Source organism: Amborella trichopoda, chromosome 8, assembly GCF_054954075.1.
Source record: "Amborella trichopoda isolate Santa Cruz 75 chromosome 8, AtrichopodaSantaCruz75HAP2 v2.0, whole genome shotgun sequence".
In the NCBI taxonomy this organism is placed as follows: Eukaryota; Viridiplantae; Streptophyta; class Magnoliopsida; order Amborellales; family Amborellaceae; genus Amborella; species Amborella trichopoda.
This window is the reverse complement of record NC_142343.1, coordinates 10002174-10027061: the sequence shown is the minus strand read 5'-3', so window position 1 is coordinate 10027061 and position 24888 is coordinate 10002174. Positions and strand designations below refer to the sequence as shown.

The 24888-nt window shown below is 37.8% G+C and overlaps 1 protein-coding gene across 3 annotated transcripts in view; it reads right to left on the bottom strand.

Moving 5' to 3' along the window:
* Window positions 1-21957, bottom strand: part of LOC148780776 (sialyltransferase-like protein 5) — a 35175-nt gene extending 13218 nt beyond the window's left edge. The window contains exons 1-2 of one of the 3 annotated variants that reach the window (XM_088874583.1): window positions 21910-21957; window positions 1441-1499 (exon numbers count right to left, since the gene is read on the bottom strand). The gene's annotated coding sequence lies outside the window, so the exon portion shown is untranslated. Of the gene's footprint in view, window positions 1-1440; window positions 1500-21386; window positions 21503-21909 lie in introns of those variants that run through there. The other 2 variants (XM_088874582.1, XM_088874581.1) reach the window with 2 other exon arrangements.
* Window positions 21958-24888: the final 2931 nt, after the last annotated feature.

The following is a 24888-nucleotide window of genomic DNA, read 5'->3' as shown; positions in this document are numbered from 1 at the left end:
GGCTTCTCCAAATTACATTCGAACAACCAATCCACGGAACATCCTTCAATCAAAACCATCCAAGCCACCTCGATCTAAAGTTTGATCCCCCCTCCTCAAGGGGTCATAAAGGTCAACATATAGGATACTCCATGGGGAACCCAAGCCAATGTGGTGTTGGAGGCATCTTTAGAAACTTGGAGGGATCAAACCTAAACTCGTTTTCCCTCCGAATTGGTTTTGTAATTCAAACTAGGCCAATGCAATAGCCCTCATCGAAGCCCTCAAAAGATACAGCCCGACTTGGGGAAACCATCTTATCGTCGAAGCCAACTCCAAAAAGTTATTTCATGGGCATCTAGCAAGTCACAAAACCCTTGGAGACTCACCATACTTTTGGCCGCATTACTCATTTATAGAGGCCACTTCGATTCGACTTTCATCATACATGGTGGGAGGCAACTCGATAGCCGACATGTTGGCAAAAAAAAGCTGTAGTAGCAACCACTGCAATGCAACCATAATTTTTGGAGGTTTCTAATTGTTCTATTTTTCAGGTTTTTTCAGTGCTCTATCTTTGTGGGATGAGCCCTAGTTTGTGGGATGCCAACTATTTTTCCTTTTCTTTGTTTTCTTTCTATATTGAACCTTTTCCAGCTCACTGTTGTCTCTCTCCTCGCCCTTCACTCTCCCCCCTGCCCCCCCAAAAAAAAACAATTAAAAAAAAAGACTTAACTCTCACCTTACTCTACACTTTGTCTCTCTCTACGCTCTCTCTCCTCCCCCACTCTCTCTACATACCTCCTCCATCACTTCCTTTTTTGGTTTTTTCTGCACTAAGTCGTTTTTTGGCTCACTCTCCTTGTCCTTCGTTCTCTCCCTTTCCCCTTCAATTCTCAAACTCTCCTCATCTCTCAATCTCTCCCTCCACCCTCTTTCTACCCCCCCAAATCTCACCTCTCTCGCTGTCTCTCCCTCCCTCCACGCTCTCCACCCCCGCCAAGTTTTTCTTCATCGATCTTCTCTCTACCTTTCAGGTTTTTGAAACTAGTTGTTTCTTGACATATGACTTTTTGATTGTACAGGTCTGCGCACCCAATTTGGGCTGCCCAATACCAACATCTCGCGGGTTTTGTGAATCATACTTAAAATTTCCTAATGTCATCTTTTTCAAAAAAAAAAAATCTATGGTTTAACATGGACAATGCATTCTTTGGGTCCTAGCAACTTGATAGATCCCAAACAAGCATGACAAACCATCAATAAGTGTGGATCAGTAATATCCATGCAAGAGTACTCAAAATTTGTAACTCATCAAGAATATACTACACAACTAAAACCAAGATTCCATCGCTATGCTAATAGATTGATGCACCAACATATGCAATGCGTTATAATTATCATTAAAGAGGTAGGAAATTTCTATGACAAACAATAATCAGATGTTGATGTATGTCTCACCTTAATCATTGCATTGAAATCTCTATGAATCATACTTTTAATTATCAACACTTCATCAGCTGCAAAATTCAATTTCCAACAATTGTTAGGTTTTGAAAGACAATTCGGTCATCATATGTCAAAAAATAATTTCAAAGTGATCAAAGATTTTAATTTGATGTATGCTTCGCACTATGAAGTAGATATGAATGAAAACCCAAGGTTTCCTCAACAAAACCAAGACACTCAACATATGAAATGAGCTACTTAGGTAATGCAGGAAGATATGAGGAAATAGTAAAATCAGAAAGAAACAAAGCCAAACACAAGCACAATTCAAAGAAACGTAGGATTTCTTCTCCACACGCAAGCTAGGGATCCAAAGGCCTAAGCTTTTCTTCCTCTTTCTCTTTTAATTTCCAAAAATCATGTGGAATGACCCCCTCAAGGCCTTGCACACCTCTTATATATTACAAGATAATGATTGAAGACATTAAATGTTCCGTACAATAATAAAATGGCCCCAAAAAAAGCAAACTTGAACACAAAATTAGTAATGACGACTACCCCTGTGAACAACAACATGTGAACAGTATTTGTGAATAGAATCCAATCAATAATATAAATAAAAAGAAAAACCTTAGAATCCCTAAAAAAACTTAAACAGTCCTAAAATTAAAATCAAAATATACATCCTTTGAAATTGAATGAAAAATAAAAATAAGAATAATTTTCTCTTGTATCATTCTCTACTAATTGGAGGAAACTCATCCTCAAGTTTTGAAGTGAGCTAAGATGAACTTAGCATCAAAACCACCTTCTTCAACTTTTATCTTCTTTGTTGGCTCAAAATATTATCCGGGGTAAGAATAAATCCCCAAAAAACTACTCATGGTATTTATAATAAGGAATTGATACAAACTTATCAAATTTGGTTATCCCTAAACTCGTATTGAAATTTTCATAGGAAACTTCAAACTCAATTTTCTGGCCTTTTGAGACTTTCTCGACTTGTATTTCATTACTCTCTGAAACCAAGGCCATGATTTGTGGTTTATGAGTCGACCACACTTTTGTTGTGAATTTTGATTCCAATGTCTGAAATCTCTTGAATGGTCCACCTCTTTGATATTTTTGAGATCATCAAGACCGTGATTTTAATCAATCCCCTTGTTGCCTTCTCTCCACATTCTTCGCAAGAAAAATCCTCTTCCAAAACATCTTCATCATCTTCATCTTGATCCTTATCATAATTCAGATCTCTTAAGAGAATATGTCATTCATCTAAGGATATATCTAGGAATGGGGGCAAATCCCAATTTACAACCATCTGATTTTGGATACAATCTGCGTCAAAATCAAGAATGTCCTCCTTCAAATCTAAAACCCTAGAGTGATGTTCCCCATGTCTAGGTCGTCTATACTTTTCTCTTCACTCGACTCTTCACACAGCACGGAAGTGAAAAGGTGGTACCCGACATCTTCTTGCGCAAAATGATCATTGTCTTGCCCATGAATGATGCTCGCAAATTTCTGTACCAGCTGCTGAACTTGCCTTTTAAGCTCCTCAATATCTTCATCTCTGGGATCACAAAGTATATCTGCGGAAACCCCCTTGCATAGCCCCTTTTTGCTGCCATGGATTTGCCAAAATCGCAAATCTTAGGCAGATAATCAACAAAAACACACTGAAAATAGCAAAAAACTAGGCTGATTTGGCAAAACTTGGCCCAAAATTAACAAACCCTAGACTTGTCAGTAGTTTCCTACTTTTGTTGTTGAAGGAACCCTAAGCTCTAATACCAAATTGATGTAGGAAATTTGAGAAAACAGTAAAATCAGAAAGAAACAAAGCCAAACACAAGCACAATTTAAAGAAACCTAGGGTTTCTTCTCCACACCCAAGCTAGGATTTCAAATGCCTAAGCTTTTCTTTCTCTTTCAATTTCTAACAGTCATGCAAAACGACCCCCTCAAGGCCCCACACACCTCTTATATACTATAATTTTTGAAACATCAAATGTCCATACAATAATTAAATAACCCCCAAAAAACCCTAACTTCAACGCAAAAGTTGTAATGACAATTTAACCACAGTGAACAGTAACCAGTGAACACTACCCTTGAATAGTAAATAAAACATAAAAAGAAAAACCTCAAAATCCCTAAAAAAACTTAAAAACCCTTAAACCAAAATCAAAATATACATCATTTGAAATTAAATAAAAATTAAGAAAAAGAATAATTTTGTCCTACATCATGGTCAATATATTAGATGAAGAAACGAGCTGTCAAAAGGGTCTTTTTAACCATTTCCATGATGGAAAGGAAGGCCAAAGTTCTATCCACAAAAGAACACATACTCGACGAAAATAACAACTTATCTTGAAACTAGAACAGATGTTGTTGTCCAAAACAGGTGTGAGTTGTCTATATAAGATTCTCGATATAACATAAAAATCGGATCTTAATGGCATTGTTGTGTGTTTGTGCATGTGTTTCGGTGGTGTGGGATTTTTTTGTTTTTTTGGAGGGGGGGGGGCGTTCGTGGGGGTCTCTTATCGGCATAGACAATATGTTGTCTCCCATCTCGGCAATATTTGAAACACTGGTGGAGGGTAGATGGGACCACAACATTATAATGGAGCCACAGCCGCCCAAGGAGTATATTATAGGAGGTATCCTCAATGACATGAATTTGCACATAGGTATTAAAGTCGCCAATTTTGAGCTTCAAATTGATATTGTCAGCTGGCCTTTCTCCTGATTGATTAAAATTGTGAACAGTGAGATTTGATGGTTTCAAATGTTCGACCCAAGCCCAATTCGTGCCAACACCCTCATGTTCAGCAAGTTAACAGCCGGCGTCCATCAAGCATAATCCTTAAAATAAATTGGGCATGTAAACTCTCCAGATACGACCAAAGGGGGGTTATGAAATTTCAATCATCATCAATAAAGGTGACTGCCACGGCATTAGCGAGCAATACAGGATCGACCTCTATATGTACTTGGGCTTGGTAATCCTCTGGGCAGGTTAGCGCTCAGATTAGTGCCATTCGGAAGTCTTTGGACAGCATTAAGGTGTCATACATGCTTGGTTAGGTACCTCGATCTCGCCCTCCGGATCTGAATGACCTGGTGGCACGTGTCTCGGGTTTCGAAGGGAACCTGGGACTTGAGATCGCTCTCTCGGGAACCTTGTTCGGAAACAAGGGCAGGTATACCAACCGATGAGAGAGGAATTTAAGGTGGGTTCGAGACTTACTCGGGCTGGCTCTCGTGGGCGCCCTCTTAGATCACGAAGAAAGTCCCCCCAGTCCTTCAACTGGTTCGAAATCGCCTCCCTTGGCCTGTACTCTCCTGTTTCTATAATTACACACACATGGTTAATTTCACAAGACAAGTGGGCCAAGGGACCCCACCTTGTCCTTGGGCGAATGCACATAGGCATGCACATTCAAATGAAGAAAAACAGTAAGAGGATAGAATAGAAGAAGAAAGAGATAGAATAGAGGAATGGGAAAGATAAGAATTTGACCAAGTGGCTAAACTAACACAGTAGCTAAACCAGCAAGTGATTGACCCGGCGTGGTAGCAAGGTGGGCACAGTAACTAGACCGGCACAACGGCAATACCACTAGATGACAGAACGATCACTGACCAGCCTGGCACGATGGCTAACCTATCGTAGCAGTAAGACGGGCACGGTAACTAAGACCGGCACAACAACAATACTGCTAGACGATGAGACTTACCATGGCAGTGCTTGACTTAGCCTCCCTTGGTCAAACAGGAGGAAAAGAGAGAAGGAGAAAGAAAAGAGAAAGAGAGGCATGCACAGTACTACCAATGTTGTGCATGTAAGAAGAAGAAAGGGAAGAGAGAGAGAGGAAAAGAAGAAGCGAGGAGCAATGAGAAAGAACAGAAAAGGGGGAAAAGAAAGAAAGAAGGGAGAGAAAGAAGAGGAAGAGAGAGAGAGAAAAAAGAAGGGGAACATGGATGGCGATGAGGTCCTGCCGTCCATGACATAGGAGAGAGAAAGGGAGAGAAGCATGGATGGTGATGAGCTTCCACCGTCCATAACAGAGGAGAGAGAAAACATGGACAACGATTAGCTTCTGTCGTCCATGACAGAGGAGAGAAAATATGGATGGCGATGAGCTTCTACCATCCATGACAGAGGATAGAGAAAATATAGAGGAGATGAGCTTCCGTCGTCCATGACAGAGGAGAGAGAAAATATGAACGGCGATGAACTTCCGCTGTCCAAGACAGAAGAAAGAGAAAACATGGACCGCGATGAACTTCTGTCGTTCATGACAGAGGAGAGAGAAAACATGGACGACGATGAGCTTCCACCGTCCATGACAGAGGAATAATAAGAGAGAAAAAACATGGACGACGAAAAGCTTCCGCTGTCCATGACAGAGGAGTGAGAAGAAAGAGAAAACATGGACGGCGATGAGATTCCGCCCTCCATGACAGAGGAATAAGACGAGGGAGAAAACATGGACGGCGATGAACCTCTGCCGTCCATGACAGAGAAATAAGAAGAGAGAGAAAACATGGACGACGATGAGCTTCTGTCGTTCATGACATAGGAAAGGGAGAATTGAGAAAACATGGACGGCGATGGAGTTTCGCCGTCCATGACAGAGGGAGAAGAGAGAGAAAATATGGACGGCGATGAGCTTTCGCCGTCCATGATAGAGAAGTGACAGAAGAGAACTTTGACAAAGGCCCAGCCTGTCACTCGGGTTAAGGCTCAGCTCACTGTTTACGTTCCAGGGAGAGAAGAACATCATGCCCGGCGATAAGCTCTGCCATGCATGAATGGAAAAGAGAGAGAAGAGAACAGGGAGAAAGGAAGAAGAGAGAGATTAGGAAAGTGGGGAAAGAAAGGAAAGATAGAAGAGAGAGAAGGAACGTGATAGACAGGGGAGGAGAGAGAAAGAGATAAATGAGGGGAGGAGAGAGAAAGAGATAGACAAGAGGAGAGAAAAAGAGATGGACGAGAGGAGGAGAGAGAAAGAGATTGACGAGAGGAGAGAGGAAAAGAGATGAGAGGAGAGAGAAAGTTACCTTTAACAAAGAGTACCAAATTTTTTCTTCTCTCTCCTCTCTCTCTCCAAAACACACCCACAATCTCAATGTAAAATTCTCAAATCTTATTCATGAAATTGAAGAATGAGGGAAGCTAGGGAAGAACCCTTTACAATTAGGTTTTGCATGTACTTATAGAATTGGGACCTAAACATGGGTATACGCCCAAAAACTATCTAAATTGATAATAATTACAATTTAATTGAATTAAGAAAAATTCTAAAAATGGGTGCAAAAGGACTGTTTTGCCCCTGCCCAACAATATATGAAATTTCAAGACAGCCCATGCTGCTGCTGTAGAACTTGTGTGATCTTCCATGGATGATTCGGGGTTGCTCTGGCATCTGTTTGGCCGAAAGATAATTGCTTTCTTGTCGGACTCGGCATGACGATCGAATTGATACCAACTTCGAGCCATGAATCGCGTTTTTAGGCCACGATCATGCGACTCGAAATTTGCATAGATCTTGGAAATTTTGGATCGATAGTGTGCTCGTTTCTTGATGTTTTTCTTTGGATTCTTTGCAGAATTACACTAAGCATGCCGTCACAATCACGTTGCAACAAAAGCAGCTCGATTTCGTGTCCGATCAAAGATTTTGTCGTCTTGGGTTTTTGGCCAGAATCTGAAAATCTGGCGGCTGGAATCTGTAGCAACTTTGACGCCTTCGTGTGCCGAATCCAACCGTTCATCGTACGTGAGGTTCGGACCAAACATAACCTCGGACCTTACATACATAATGCAATTGGTTTCGCGTCGATCGGGTACGCAAGGGCCGTGATATGGCCGCTCGCACGAGGCGTGCTGCTGCTAAATTTTTTGCAACTATCTTCATGAATCGCCAACTTCTCTCTAGTTTTTCTCCTTGCTCGGGTATCGTTACGAGACGTGCCACATATCAAAACGCTCGTCTTGAAAAGACAAATACACTCCCCAAATTTGAGGGTGATCCGACTCAAGACGAGTGAGATATGCGTCTTCGAAGTTGCGGCTCGTGACTGTAAAAACAGTCACCATCAATGGTGATTTGGTACAGGGAGGGCGCACGGGAATAGTGTGCAACCTACCCCTTTTCGATCTTTTACCCATAACTTTGTTCTAGAGCATTTGATTAAGCCGAAACTTGACTCATAGGGGTTTTTTACCGTGCCGGATCGAATGGTGGCAGTCCCATAGCTGTTTGACGCACCGAAAATAGAGTTTTAGTTACGGAGTACGTTTCAAGGTGCTAGAGACTGATTTTTTCGAAATTGTTTCTTTGTTTGCATTGCCTTAGACATGTCGGATTACGACAAAACTTAGAAGGTAGCCTTTTAGAATGCTTAGAAAAATTCTGACCCGTTCTGGGGCAATTCTGAGACTGTCAAAAATTCCACTGTATGTCGAAGCTTTATTGACACGCCCCAAGAATTTACAATACTGATATTCCTGAGATGTGACAGTCAAAACATATATACATCTCTTGATAGGACAAATTTACAGTGGTGAATTCTTACAAAGTAACAAAAGAAAGTTTAAGCACAACTACAATATCTTCCAGAGTTGATACGAGCGCTCAAAATAAAACCGCAGTTATCCTGAAAAAATGTTTATCATAATTTGATGAGTTTGGCTACTCAGTAAGTGATCATCATAATCCTAAAAATAATCATGGTTGAAAGATATCAATATTTTCAAAAAGGAGATTTATTAACAGAAATGCATTAACAGTTTCACTTTAAAAAATGCATAATTAAGTATAATCCGAATAATTGAAATGCATATAACATTTTAACGGCAGTGCATAATTCAAAGGATTTCACAAATTACCCTACTGGCATCCTAAGTAGGTCACCTATATACCCCATCAACGTTCTGATGGATCCACTTAATCCCTTTAGGTGTCCCAGATAGGTCCACTTAATCCCTGCATGTCCACTTATACCTCACCGGCTTACCGGATGAGTCCACTTAATCCCTACCGGTGTCCCAGATAGGTCCACTTATACCTCACCGGTGAACCGGATGAGTCCACTTGCATACTTAAAGTATTTATAAATCTCTTTAAACATTAGAAAGTAGCAATATCATGTACTCAACATATCACTGAAATTATTAATAACAATCACACAATAACATCTCAAAAATAACCAGTCAAATATTTTTGGTTCAAATTTAGAAAGGTAGCAGTTCGTAAAGACATTTTAGCGTAATTGCCAATCTACTAGGCATAGAAAAATTCTTATAGAAATTCAAGAATACGGAATTATCACAATTTATGGGATGTTAATTCGTAAATAAACATTTCACATTGCAAAAATATCAGTTTTCAAATAATAAGGCAGTCATTTGCACATGAAATTTACAATGTCTAAATATTCAAAAACAGTAGAGAGAAATCTCACAATTTTACTAAAAGCAGAAATATCACATTTATTTTTAATAATTTTACAGTATCTAAAATTTCCTAACAATAGACAAGAAAAATAAATAAATTTATTTTTCTAAGAATTTAGAGCATTTAAGATTTCTAACATAGATAAAATATCACAATTTTATTAAAAAGATTATTTTTCAAAATAATGAGGTTGCTTGCGCATAAAATTTATCGCACTTAAAATTCATGATAATAAGCAAAAGTAATTATTTCATTTCATTTTTAAAAAGAACGGATTATTTTTCAAGATAATGAAGTCACTTACCTAAAATATTTGAGAGGGAGCTTCCGATAAAAATTCGGCTCAAGAGAGAAAGAGCTCACTGTGTTTCGACTAGAGAGAGAAAGATCTCAAAAATTTTCTAAGGTGGGAGTCCTCGCCTGTCCTATTTAAATTCTTAAGATACCTTATTATTATTTTTTATTAAGTTACACCTCATACATGAGGTGTAACAATTATATTGCACTCGAACATTTAAAGCCCACGTCCACTAAAGGACGTGGCAAGGCAGCAAAAACTTAAACCAAAAGCTTTTGAAAGTAGTGATGGTTCTTAAGGACCATCATGCTCATATGGACCATCACTTATTAAAAGTTTTTTTTTTTTTTTGAAATTTTAGGATTATTACATTCTTCCCCCCTTGAAGAAATTTAGTCCTCTAAATTTGTGTACTTGATTATTGAAAAAGATAAGGATTTTTTCTCTGATATCGTCTTCTCATTCCCAAGTCGACTCCTCTCTTGAATGGTACTACCATAATATACGGACCAAAGGAATCTCCTTGCGCAACATTTGTACCCTTCTATCTAGTATTAAAATTGGCTGCTCAATGAAAGATAGGTCCTTCCTGATCGATAAAGGTTCATATTTCAAGATATGGGATGGGTCGGGCTGATATTTTCGTAGTGATGATACATGGAAGACATTATAGACGTTTGCCAATTCGGGTGGTAAGGCAAGTCTATAAGCGACACCTCCGATTCTTTCCAGGATTTCAAATGGTTCGATGTAACGTGGGCTCAGCTTTCCTTTCTTATCGAATCTCATAATGCCTTTTATTGGTGAGATTTTTAAGAAAACTCGATCACCTTCCTCAAATTCAAGATCTCTCCTTCCGTTATCGGCATAACTCTTTTGCCAACTCTGAGCTGTCCTGAGCCTTTCTCGAATTAATGCTATCTTATCTGTGGTTACCTGAACAATTTCTGGCTCCAAAAGCTTTCTTTCACCAACCTCGTCCTAACAGATGGGTGACCTGCATTTTCTTTCATACAGGGCTTCATATGGAGCCATCTGAATACTGGCTTGGAAGCTATTATTATAAGCAAACTCAATCAGGGATAAATGGTCATCCTAGCTTCCTGTAAAGTCAATGACACAGGCCCTCAGCATATCTTCCAAGGTTTGGATGGTCCTCTCCGATTGTCCATCAGTTTAGGGGTGAAAGGCCATGCTAAAGGTGAGTCACGTCCCCCATGGCTAACTGTAGCCTAACCCAAAATTTAGAAGTAAATCGAGTATCCCTGTCCGATACAATACTGATTGAAACTCCTGCAATCGCACTATTTCCTTAATGTACAACTGGGCCAGTCGATCCAAAGTGTGCGTCGTGCGAATCGACAGAAAGTGGGCAACTTTGGTTAGCCGGTCCACAATGACCCAAATGCTATCATGTCCTGAATTTGTTCTAGGCAAGCCAGAGAAAAAATCCATAGAGATGTGCTCCCACTTCCACTCTGGCACGGGTAAAGGCTGCAACAACCCAGTGGGCCTTTGATGCTCAGCTTTTACTTGCTGGCATGTTAAGCACTTAGACACAAATATTGCTACTTCTTTTTTCATATTATTCCACCAAAAGGTTTTCTTCAGGTCCTGATACATTTTAATACTTCCGGGATGTATCGTATAACAAGAGTGATGTGCTTCTTCCAAGATAGCTTTCTTCACACTCTTATCATTCGGGACACAAATCCGACTTTTGAATCTTAGCAAATCCTCACTACATTTAGAGAATTCACCTCTCTTTCCCAGCTTCACCTCTTCTACAATTGTTATAAGCTGAGGGTCTTTCTTTTGTGCAGATCGAATCTGTTGGATTAATTGGGGTTCTGCCTTAATGTTGGCAATCATACTTGCCACACCATTAATGGACGGAGTCGGATGCCAATCCACTATTTTCTCTAACAATCTCATTTCTTGGATCATTAGATGAGCTAAGACTCCCGTAGATTTTCTACTTAGAGCGTCGGCCACAACGTTAGCTCTTCCTGAAAGATAATGGATAGTACAATCATAATCGTTTAAGAAATCCATCCATCTTATCAGCTGGATATTTAAATCCTTCTAAGAGAAGAGGTCCTTCAAGCTCTTATGATCCGTGTATATTTCAAATTGCTCACCATATAGATAATGCCTCCACATTTTCAAAGCGAATACTATTGCAGCCAGCTCCAAGTCATGAATTGGATATTTTTTCTCATATTCTTTCAATTGTCTGGATGCATATGCCACTACTTTCCCATATTGTATTAATACACAGCCCAAGCCTTTATGTGAAGCATCACTATAAATCACAAATCCCCCACTCCCCTCAGGAATAGTTAAAATAGGTGTTGAAGTTAATTGAACTTTTAGTTCTTGAAAACTCTCATCACATTCACTTGTCCACTCAAATTTGACATTTTTCTGTATCAATGGGGTTGCGATTCGGAAAAATCCTTCTACAAATTTTCTATAATATCCTGCCAATCCTAAAAAGCTTCGAACTTCAGTCACATTACTTGGTTGTTTCCAATTAACAACGGCTTCAACCTTTGAAGGATCAACTGATAGACCTTCCTTTGATATGACATGTCCTAAAAATATCACTTGTTCAACCCAAAATTCACATTTACTAAGTTTGGCATACAATTTTTTTTCTCTTAATATTTGCAATACCATTCTTACATGCTACTCATGTTCGTTCTGATTCTTGGAATAAATTAAAATATCATCGATGAATACCACAATAAATTTATCCAAAAAGGGCTTAAAGACCCGATTCATCAAATCCATAAATGCAGCCGGTGCATTGGTTAGTCCAAAAGGCATGACTAAAAATTCATAATGGCCATACCTTGTTCTGAAAACTGTCTTGGGAACATCTTCACTTTTAATCTTAAGCTGATGGTATCCAGATCTAAGATCAATTTTTGAAAACACTTGTGATCCTTGTAATTGATCAAATAAATCATCAATTCTAGGTAATGGATAATTATTTTTCACTGTCACTTGGTTCAACTGTCTATAATCGATACACAATCTCATGGTCCCATCTTTCTTTTTAACAAATAATACCGGAGCACCTCAAGGTGACACACTGGGCCTGATAAAACCTTTATCTAATAATTCTTCCAATTGTTGTTTAAGTTCCTTAAGTTCTGCAGGTGCCATTCTGTAAGGTGCCTTAGAAATTGGGGCTACCCCTAGCAATAATTCAATAGAGAATTCAATTTCCCTGTCAGGGATAATCGGAGTGGTATCCAAATTTATCTCTTCCTTCCTATCTTCTTTGATATAGGCAAGAAAGCCTTGACACCCTTTTCGAAGGAGGCGATTAACTCGAATACAGAAGATTAAATATGATGTGGAGTCTTCTTTGATACCATGGAAGTAAAATACTGGTTGATTCGGAATACTAAAAGTACCCATTTTCTTGTAACAATCAATACTTGCATGGTATACAGAAAGTCAATCCATGCTTAAGATTACATCAAAATCTTGAATTTCTAGGAGTATTAAATCAACCAACAGTTCCTTTTCTTCTATCTTTATTACACAGGATTTGTACACTATATTAGTGTCATTTGAATTTCCCATCGGTGTGGCTACCTCTAAAATGTATTCTAATTGTTCTGGTTCTACCTTTAAGTGGCATAAAAAGTGTGATGACACAAATACATGAGTAGATCCAAGATCAATCAAAACAAGAGCTACTTTTTGAAAGATAATAAGAGTACCTTGGATCACTGATTTTGAGACCCGAGTATCTTGCTAGGTGATCGCAAATACTCTTCCCTTCATCTGAGGCTTTTGAGCTATTTCTCCCTGCTTTGGAAGCTGTTGCATCTGTAAGCAAGGACATTCTCTAATCCGGTGCCCCAATTTTCCACATTTACAACAGGCTCCAGTATTCCAATAACAAGGGCTCGATCCATGGTTTTTCCCATATTTTTTACATGGTTCTATTGGGCTTTGAGGTGGCAAAGGCTTGGCTTCTTGTTTGCCCTTTCAAGCTGTTGTCGATTAGATGGTGTGGGTCTAACCTGACGTTTCTGATTTTTCATCTTTTGGTAATCTTCAAAATCTTTTTCGACAATTTGGGCTCGATCTACTATTTCAAATAAGCTCTCAATTTTAAGACTGATATTCTACTTCTAATAGCTGGTCTGAGACCCCTTTCAAATTTTTTCACCTTTCTTGCCTCATTGTTAATCATATATGGTACAAATCTGGCCAATTCAATAAACTTGGCCTCGTACTGTGCTACTGTTCGGTTTCCTTGGATTAATTCCAAAAATTCCATTTCTTTTTGGTCTGGAATAAAATCTGGAAAATACTTTTCATAAAATGCTTCTAGAAATACCTCCCAAGTCAAGGGTTTGTTTTCTTTGACCAATACTCCTTTTGCCATTCGCCACCAATGTTGTGCTTCTCTTTCTAACATAAAAACTGCCAAGGCCACCTTCCTATCATCAGGATATTCCATTACCTCACATATTTTCTCTAATTGCATAATCCATCCCTCGGCTTCCAGTGGGTTTATAGCACCCTTAAAAGAAGGTGGGTTCAATTTCTTAAATTGTTCGATATTACTCCCACCATTTCCCGTAACTGACTGCCTAGGTGAATTGTTGTTTTCCATCTGATAGAGCAACCATATTTTTCAAGGCTTTGTGAATTCCTTCCATATTAGCTTCTGCTATTCTGGATCTTGACCTCGTCCCGGTCTGTACACGCAATAAATGTGATTTTAGGTACATTCTTTTTAAATTTCCTAAGAATCTTAAACCTATTGCTCTGATACCATAATTTGACACGCCCCAAGAATTTACAATACTGATATTCCTGAGATGTGACAGTCAAAACATATATACATCTCTTGATAGGACAAATTTACAGTGGCGAATTCTTACAAAGTAACAAAAAAAAGTGTAAGCACAACTACAATATCTTCTAGAGTTGATCCTGACAAGCACTCAAAATAAAACCGCAGTTATCCTGAAAAAATGTTTATCATAATTTGACGTTTTTGGCTATTCAGTAAGTGATCATCATAATCCTAAAAATAATCATGGTTGAAAGATATCAATATTTTCAAAAAGGAGATCTATTAACAGAAATGCATTAGCAGTTTCACTTTCAAAAATGCATAATTAAATATAATCCGAATAATTGAAATGCATATAACATTTTAACGACAGTGCATAATTCAAAAGATTTCACAAATTACCCTACTGGCATCCCAAGTAGGTCACCTATATACCCTATCAGCATCCTAATGGGTACACTTAATCCCTTTTGATGTCCCAGATAGGTCCACTTAATCCCTGCATGTCCACTTATACCTCACCGGCGTACCGGATGAGTCCACTTAATCCCTACCGGCGACCAGATAAGTCCACTCATACCTCACCGATGAACCGGATGAGTCCACTTGCATACTTAAAGTATTTCTAAATCTCTTTAAACATTCGAAAGCAACAATATCATGTACTCAACATATCACTGAAATTATTAATAACAATCACTTTCAATAACATCTAAAAAATAACCAGTCAAATATTTTGGGCTCAAATTTAGAAAGGTAGCAGTTCGTAAAGACATTTTAGCATAATTGCCAATCTAATATGCATAGAAAAATTCTTATAGAAATTCAAGAATACGGAATTATCACAATTTATGGGATGTTAATTCGTAAATAAACATTTCACAGACAATGCTATAATCAATTGCAAAAATATCAGTTTTCAAATAATAAGGAAGTCATTTGCACATAAAATTTACAATGTCTAAATATTCAAAAACAGTAGAGAGAAATCTCATAATTTTACTAAAAGCAGAAATATCACATTTATTTTTAATAATTTTACAGTATCTAAAATTTTCTAACAATAGACAAGAAAAATAAATAAATTTATTTTTCTAAGAATTTACAGCATTTAAGATTTTTAACATAGATAAAATATCACAATTTTATTAAAAATATTATTTTGTCAAAATAATGAGGTTGCTTGCGCATAAAATTTATCGCGCCTAAAATTCATGATAACAAGCAAAAGTAATTATTTCATTTCATTTTTAAAAAGAACGGATTAGTTTTCAAGATAATGAAGTCACTTACTTAAAATATTTGAGAGGGAGCTTCCGATAAAAATTCGGCTAAAGAGAGAAAGAGCTCACTACGTTTCGACTAGAGAGAGAAAGATCTCAAAAATTTTCTAGGGTGGAAGTCCTCACCTGTCCTATTTAAATTCTTAAGATACCATATTATTTTATTTTATTAGGTTACACTTCATACATGAGGTGTAACAATTATATTACCAAAAGCTATTATCATCATCAACTTACTCGCATGGAAATTTGAAGGTCATTGGCCAGTTATTTCTTGCGGTCCTGTTGTAAAGTTAGACCAATTTAGGTGGAACATGCCGATGGTTCATGTCGTTCGAGAGGCTATATCTCTTTTCTCAAATTTGGACTGTAGCCTGCCAACTTAATACCTTTAATCCATAAATTTCTTGGGCCATTCAGCTTTTTATATCTTCAGGAGTCTTTGTAAATTGGCCTTGGATCAGTGTTGTGAGATGGACGATTAAGCTTTGTCGGGCCATATTTTGGTTATCCTCTGTTAGGTCGGTCAGATTTTTAGACAACTCATGAAACCTTAGATTGAGGTTTAGAACCTTCTGGTCGCCAGTTAGACCCAATTTGACAAGGATTTAACCGTGCCCAATCTCCCAACGTTTTATCAATATTGTGAGATGGACAGTTGAGCTTCATCGGGCAATATCTTAGTCATCCGGCATTGGATTGGCTTGGTTTATAGAGGGTAGCCTCGAAGTGCCCTGGATTAAGGATTCAATGGTCAGATTATGATTTTGATCTATTTTGACCCAAGTTTGAGCGTGCCTCATTCTAGAGCGTCCAATTGGTGAGATATCGCTTGATTCGGCTCGGATCTTTCTCGGTTTTGGCAAGGAGTTTCCTTTCATCATATTCAAGGGGTTTTTTATATGTTGATTTATTATGAGACTGCTTTTTACATATTGTAGCCATTTCCAGTGGTTCCTTCGGTATTCTAGTAGTTATCGTGCCGAGAATATTTGGCTGGACATCGTCACTCCTTAAGTCTGGTGACATTTTATTTTAGACCAAAATACCCCCAAACAATAAGAGTTGGCTTTGGAGCATCAGAAGGAGTTGTGGCCGAGAGCCATTCATTGAAAGAAAAATGGGTACTCGCTCGTACTCGATTTTTTGAGCAAAAGCTTTATCTTTTCTTGGAGTGACTCATATCTTTTCTTGGTGTGACTCATACTTCAGCTGGACTTCAGCTGGGAGTGTAGATTCAGGTTGAGCCAGAGTTTTAAAATGCGGCCGCGTCGCCGCATAAGCGGCTGCATCAAGCTTTATGTGCTCGGCACGCATCGCAAATTCCTGCATATGCACTCTGGAGAGATGCGCCCGCATCTCTCCGCATATGCGGCCATATCCCGCACAGAGCGCATAATCCCGCATATGCAGTCCACCAATTTTATGAAAATGAACCCCGCGGGCAGGGGTATTTAGGACTTTTTGACCCCCAAAAAAGGGGGAAAAGGTTTGAGGGGTTATTAAACCCCCAAACATTATTTTTCAGCCACATCTGTGGCTTTTTTGGGATCGAATGAATCAAAAAAAATATTGGCGAAAATTTATTTTTTTGAAGTTCTTCAATTTTTGTATTGGTTGATGCTTGGTTGTTGATTTGTATCTGTTGGGTGTTGATTTGAGGAACTTTAGGCGAAGTTGTGACAATAAATTTAGGGTTTTAAGGGCCATGAAGAAATTGATACTTGCTTCAAGTAACCAGTAACTTTTTTTGTCTACTACAGTAATACTCTTTTTTGGAGCAATGTATTCTCCCAATCTTCTAGTAATAAGAATCCGGCTTGGAAATATGTCAAACTGGGAAAACCGAAAGATCGAAATTATGTGATTTGTATGCTTTGTGGAAATACTTATATGAGAGGTATTTTTTAGTAAAAAGAACACTTAACCGGTATTTCTGGGAATGTAAGAGCATGCCCACAAGCTACCAAAGAGATAAAAAGGGAGATTAGATAATACATGGATAGCTTAAAAAAAGAAAAAATGAAAAGAAAAGAATCAATTGATGATATGCAATTATTTGATGATGATGAGGAGGAGGATATATCAAAAGTTATAATGAGGCAAAGGGGTACTCCAATCTCAAAAGAGAGGGTTATAAATATTGGTGATAGTGTTGGATAAAAAAACCACCTCTAAGCGGCCAATGGATGTTTTTTCAGCCCTAACCTTGAAATTGTGGTTCAGGAGAGGAGAAAAAAAACAAAACAAACCACAATTGAAAATCAATACAATAAAGAAGAGAGGAAGTTGGTATGTAAGTACATTACAAAGTGGTTTTATATTGCCGGCATTCCTTTTAATACTATAACCCTCGATAGTTTTGCATGTATGGTCCAAGCATTTGAGCAATTTGGCCCAGGACTTATTCCTCCTTCACTACATGAGATTAGGGAGCCCTTATTAAAAGATGTTGTATTTGATGTTAGCAAAATTTTGATTTCTCAAAGAGAAGGGTGGGAGAAGTATGGGGCCACTATTATGTATGATGAATAGTCCGATGGGAAGTCAAGGTAATTCATTAATTAGTTGGTTAACTGTCCAACAAGTACTTTTTTTGTTAAGTCTGTTGATGCTTCAGACAAGGCACATGATGCTACATACTTATGTGGCTTGATGGATGAGACTGAAGAGTTTGTTTGAGAGAAACATGCGGTACAAATTGTCACTGACAAGGGTGCCAATTATGCTAAAGCTGGGCATTTTTTACTTTGAAGAGGACACATATGTTTTGGACTTCTTGCGCAGCTAATTGTATTAATCTCATGCTTAAGGAAATGGGTACAATATCTTTATTTAGTGGGGTGATTTTAAAAGCTATGTTTGTTGTTAGATTTATTTATAATCACACCATGGTCCTTAGCATGATGAGAACTTTTACAAAGAAAAGAGAATTAGTAAGACCAGGTATCACTAGATTTGCCACATCATTTCTCACTCTTTGAAGCCTATGCAAGCGAAAAAATGCCTTGAGGACCATATTTGCTTCAGAGCAATAGAGTCAAAATAAGTGGTCAAAGCATCGGGGATGGGAGAAAGGTTAAACAAATTATTCTGAATATATCTTTTTGGAATCAAATATTTCTTGCATTGGAGGTGGCTAGCTCTTTAGTTAGAGTGCTTCGACTGGTTGATGGTGATGTGAAACCCGCCATGGGCGATATACATGAGGCAATGACTAAGGCATGAGGAGAGGTAAAAAAGAGTTTAAAGGATGATGAAAATAAATGCAAGGCCATACTTTGAATTATTGATAGGAGATGGGATACCCAACTTCACAGGCTGCTCCATTCAACCGGTTACTTTCTAAATCCATCTCTTCACTACAAGCACCCATCCATTGAGTCTGATCATGTAATAAATGGTGGGTTCTTAGATGTGCTTGAGAGGTTGGATCCTGACAAATATATCCAAGATGAGATTCAGAGTCAATAATTGATTAAATTCAAGTTAACCTTGGGAAACTTTGGGAGAGAGAATACTACTCGAAACAGGGATACTAAAGATCCAGGTAAAGGCCAAAAGTAATTCTAATTTTTGTTTTGTTTACTTTACAATTTTTTACTTGTTTATGACTTTATGTATAGTTCCATTTATACAAATAATAAAATATTTATCTAAAATCTAAGTTATAAAATAGTATACAGCTGCATGGTGACCATTATATGGAAGCGAGACACCAAATCTACAACGTCTCACTATTCAAGTGTTGAGTCTCAAATGTAGCTCATCTGGTTGGGAACACAGTTGGAGTGCATTTGAGAATGTAAGTCCTTAATCTTTATTTCTTGGATTTAAATTTCAATTTTCAATTTTCTAAAATCTAATTTATCTAAGAAGTGTAAAAGTAGAAAGAAGAAAATAACATATGTTACTTTTGCTTGTTTCCTTGTTTTCTGCCACAGCTCCATACCAAAAAAAGAAATAAGTTGGAGCAAAAGAAGTTGAATGATTGGGTTTATGTGCGGTCTAATGAGCGGCTTAGGGAGAGGTATCAAAAGCGCATAGATCTCAACCCTATTCAATTGTATGAAGCTGATGGTGATTGCACGAGTGAATGGATTATAGATCCACAAATAAAGCGTGTGCTTGAGGGTGAGGATCTTACTTGATTTGAGGTCAAGCTAGCCATTGGGGCTAATGAAGAAGAACGGCCTAACACTAGAGCACAAAGGATTAGAGCTGGGACTAGTATAGTGATGATGAAGACTCTCAAGATAACTTCTCTGATTAGGATATGAAAAATTGAAATTTAGAATCTCACTCTCAAGACTTGAGAAATGATGATGATTGTATTCACTGTTCTTGAGCTTGACTTTTGAACTCTTTAACCTTCATAGACTTTTAGTTTGTAGCATTTTGTAACTTTAAGGTTTGTGGTTGTGCTTATGGTTGTTGATTGTTGAATGTTTTATGAAGCTAGTTTCAAGTTTCTAATTTCTATCAGAGGATAGAGGATACCAAATCTCCGACAGCTAATACTTTTGGAGTCAATGAATAAACTAAATACCTACTATCACATATATCACCTCCATATTTTTTTCTATGCATTAACTTATTTTTTAGATTTTTTAGAATTTTTTATATTTATTGACAGCATCACGGCGATGCACCCGCATCCGAACCGCATCGAACCACATCGATGCATCGGCCCCCCAACGCATACGGCCGCATCCTACATTTTAGAACACTGGGTTGAACATCTACACAAACCCCGGCACAGGCACTTTGTTTGTGGACTTTTATGGCACTATCCATTGAAGCCAATTTGCCTTTCGATACTATAATGTAACCCAAAACCTCCAGTGTCCAAAGGTAGTAAAGGAAGTTAGGTATTCTAATCCAAATTGGGGTAGAGTTTATCTTGTGGGCTCTGAGGCCCGGTTGAATGTTGTACTCGCTAAACTCCATCATTCAGCCACCAACAAACCAAGGTCCTCTGCTCATGACTCTTCTCATGTCCTTCACAAGATCAATCTGAACAATTCATGGCAGCTTGATTTTGAGATGATGTCATATTCTTTATAATAATTCTAATATCTTTTATTAAGAAAGACCGTTAATTCCTTGTTCCATCAGTGCCACGTGCTTGCCTATCTTGTTTCTCTGGGTAGGTTAACCATGATCTCCCAATTAGTTGTTTTGCCTTTGGACGGCTCTTTTTTGGAAAAAGCCTAGTCAGTTCGAACTCACTTCACCAATACATATATTACATGCTCTCTCATATGGCAATGTATTTAAACAGGGAAACTCTGGCACAGAAGGAATAACATTCATTTTTCTCCTGGCAAAAACTCCCCTTTGTCCTCATCATATATATTTGTATGTGTCTGTGTTGGGCTCTGATAAGGAGAAAGGTATCCATTTTTCCCTTGGCAGGTATCCATTTTTCCCTTGGCATATGCATGCATTGTGTGCAAGCACTGTGTATGGTCTCTGTTTATGTGCATCCTAGTGTACAGTATCCATTAATATATACACACACCAGACACAAAAGATACCTTGGCACACATACAAACGTGAATACCTCGAAGTTAGGCATGCCGTACTACGGATACACAGTATGTATGCTACAAAATATATGTTGCATAACGTGCCAATATATTAGGATACACATGCTACTCTAGCAGTCAAGACATGCTGCGTATACATATAATACTAAAACAGATGAGTTATTAGCACACAGTATTTTTAATGCTAAGCAATTGGCACAACAAATTTGAGTCTAAGCAAGGACAATATGTATACATTTACCAATATATAAATTCCATATCGATGGAAGGAAGTTGAATGGAGCAAAGAGAACTTAAAAGGAGAACATTCAAGCCTTAATTTCCCCAAAAAAAAAATGCAGCACAGAAAGGTAACTGACATTGGCACGCCATTCATCAATTTCATAAGCATGTTGATGTACTGATAAGATTCATACAAGAAAAATGGGCAAATAGTTTCTGAAGAAATAAACCATAAACCAAATGGAAAGTAAAAAAGAAGGGGCCCTGTGAAGGGATAGATCGTGCATTATCAGATACCTGAGGAAACCAACACTCGTGATTCCTCAAGGGATATCCAGATTAAATTTCTGCAATGTATTGGGATGTCAACATCCTCCACATGTAACCAACTCTTTTAATGCATACTTTATTTCCTATTGAAGAAGAATGAGTCAGTGGACTACACAGTAAACTCCAAACCGTCATAAATGATTCTTAAGGTGCCAGTAAAACTGGCAGACAACACAATATTAAGTATTGAGCACCATTATGACTGCATGCTTCCAAAGTAGGGTGGTAACTTCACCATCTGTTGGAAAACATGGCAGTGCCCAAATCCCACAAGAGAGTTTTGATTGAGATATACATTTGCACAAGATTGTCGTAAGATATTCAGTATCATAAAAAACTACATCATCAAATTTATGAGCATTCAAAATTTTAGATTGATATTTACATATTACGCATTAGTTACTAACTGTGAAATAGAAAAGTACAGTAACCTTAACCTTACATATTTCTAATCTGGTAGGTCATTTAATGTCTTGATCTTAATACATACCAGATCAAGGCGGAAATCTCTCTTCAGCCCGACATACTTTGCATATTTCTGTTATTGCATTAACAAAACCCGTGAATAAAGACACCCATTTCATCAAAAGCAAAAATATCATCATAAGATCTAAGCAAGAATCGACATAGACATAGCGGTTGACTCCATTAAGAGAAGTTTAATACAGTCCAAAAAAATTAATTTGCATAAAACACAAAATGTAACTAAAAAGAGGATAAAACAACTAACAGGAAATGGCATGGCTCAAATGCAGATTACCATTATTTATTTATATTTGTGAGAGAACAGATTACCATTATATTCTAAGAAAATGATTAGAAAAAAGGTGGAAAATAGTAAATATGCGAAGCCGAGAAAGAAGAAGAGCATAAGGTTGACTCCATGCACTAGGAACTCAGTCAAGAAAAGAAGAATCATCTTTTTGCCTCCTTCCGTGTCTTCATGTTAAACAATTCTTAGTTTATAATCAAACCCTTCCTTATAGATATCAATAGAAAATAGAGCCTGAAATTTGCAACAGGAACTACCACATCCAGATTTCTATTTGAACATTGAGTTATCCAAGAGCCGTACTATGCTGAAGCAGAACGTAAAGTGATTAAAAACTAACCTCATAGAGAAAATGTAAATAACTAAGTGAAGGTCCAGAATGAAATGATACAACATAAAATTGACGCACATACTCATTGAAAACAAGATGTATCTGATAACATTGTGAAAGTCAATCTATAGTTCTTGGTTTCACGTTGTATAGTTTCATGGTTTAGAAACTCAACAATCCAATCCAAGATTTCCCTGAGTCCACTCAACTGTCCAAGTTTTCAACTCTGCAAATCACACTTGAGAAGCCCATGCACGGCTTTTCACTCATACAGTCCAGTCGTTGTTCATAACTAAGTTTTTGGGACACAAGTAAGAATGATACAAGACTCAATGAATCTCAGCCTTGTTTCAACCATTCTCTGGTTTGGGATGCGAGGAATTGGGGTAACTGCTCAGGAGCTAACTTTCTGCCCCACTCTTACCAAAAAGCATTTACTAGGATCCTATCAGCATTAAAACAACAACATAATGAGTCTCAACAAAGGATATGACCCTAGTTACCAAGCAAGCCAACCTAAAGAGGTTTTCATTCTAATATATGTAAATACAGTAAATATGAAAATATATTTTATTTTTTCTCTTATGTCTGTCTTTAAGGAATCTTTTTAAAATTTCAGACAATGCATAAACAAAATACAATCTACTAAAGAAATTTCCGTAAAGTAAAAGAAATTCATTAACAAATACAAAGACATATTTGACCTGTAGAATGATCTTAAATTACAAAGTTTTGAGATACTGAAACGAATGAAGTGTCAAACACCAGCATTACTGGTCAATGAAGGGTAGAGAAAGTGTTACCTTACCTTCAGCACTCCCCAAAACCTCCAAGAAGTAATTTCACAATGCAAGAATCCTTTGGGGGTTAAAAGTTGGAAAATATGTCCAGCATTTGCAGTTTATCTCATAACATCCATTTCAACAATTTATATTGGAGAAACCAAAGAGCATTTGTCATCATCATTCCCGGAATACCCAGAAGGCAACACACAAGAGGGTTACGACCAATGAGTTCCTTTCCCCAAGTATTTTGATTTTTGAGTACTGAAGGATTTTTTCCTTACATTTTAGATGGGAAGAGATCAAGAAGCTTTTCTTCAAAACTCCACACTTCGAGATTGTAAAGTCCTATTGAGAATGGAAATGACCATACAATGCCAATGATCCGTCTCTTCTGACTTTTCTGAGTTGCTCTTATTCAACATTATTAGATTTTAGCTGAGGTATCAATTTTAAGTTCAATATCCCCATGTGAATTTTTTAAAAGAATTAAATTAACAAGAAGTTACTAATAATTTATTGTTTCTATCATAAACTGGTTAGGGCATAAACTAGTTAGCAATTGGAACAGACTGGGTTACATCTCCTATTTTGGTCTTTTAAGGACATGGAGGCAACAAAGACATAAAAAATCGCAACCGCCACTTTCATAATTTATAAGGTTTCCTTGGTTATCCCGGTAGCATAAGTTACTTTCAACACAATGGAGTTTGGAATATAGGAGAAATATTCGAGATTCAGAAATGGATGAAATAACTATCTACTAAGATGCATCCAGAAGATTTAAGTGAAATGCAGTAACAGAGGACATAAGGTGGTCTAGCAGCCAGAGGCTTCAAAATATCCCGTTGTAAATGTATACTATAAGTTTTGTCGAGGTTCATAATGTACCTTTCCACCGTGTGGTAGTGGAGGAAGTCATACCATGGGTCTCAACATTCATATTACAAGCTTGAAAGCATAAACCATTACTATAACATGGGATTATAATTCCTAACTGACACTAGTCTATTACGCACAGATGAAGAAGAGTGTTGGATTTTGTGGCCTTAAGGCCCTAGCTTTTGTAATACCGCTTTGGGCACTCATGTGATTAGTGTAAAGAAAAGTAGACATCCCAGTTTTGGGGGCATGAAGTGGTCCATGCAGGACCAAGGTTCCCTCTGGGTAAAAAAGGCCATAGGAGCAGCATGGCAAGAGTGCCAGTGAACTCACGCCAAGCTTGGAGGTGTAGGTGTAGGGCTGATTGAATCAAAAAACCCATGACACTGGTTCCAGAGGGCAAGAGGCCCCATACATGGTAACTGTCAACGTTTAACAGCCATCCCTTCTTATGGTCAGAGTTAGCTCAATGGTTAAGAGTTTAGCCAGGGGAAAACAACGTAGAAGTGAGTTCCACAGAGACTTATTACAGCATAAAAGACATCATCAGCATGAAACTAAAATGAAATAGTGAATGCACTACATTAGTTCCCTCAGAAAAAAGGCACTACATTAGCAACAGAAACAAAATTAGCATTCCCAGATAAAAATAATTGTGAACAAAAGCAAAAAATGGAGCAGAGCTTTTGTTCAATCCCTTAC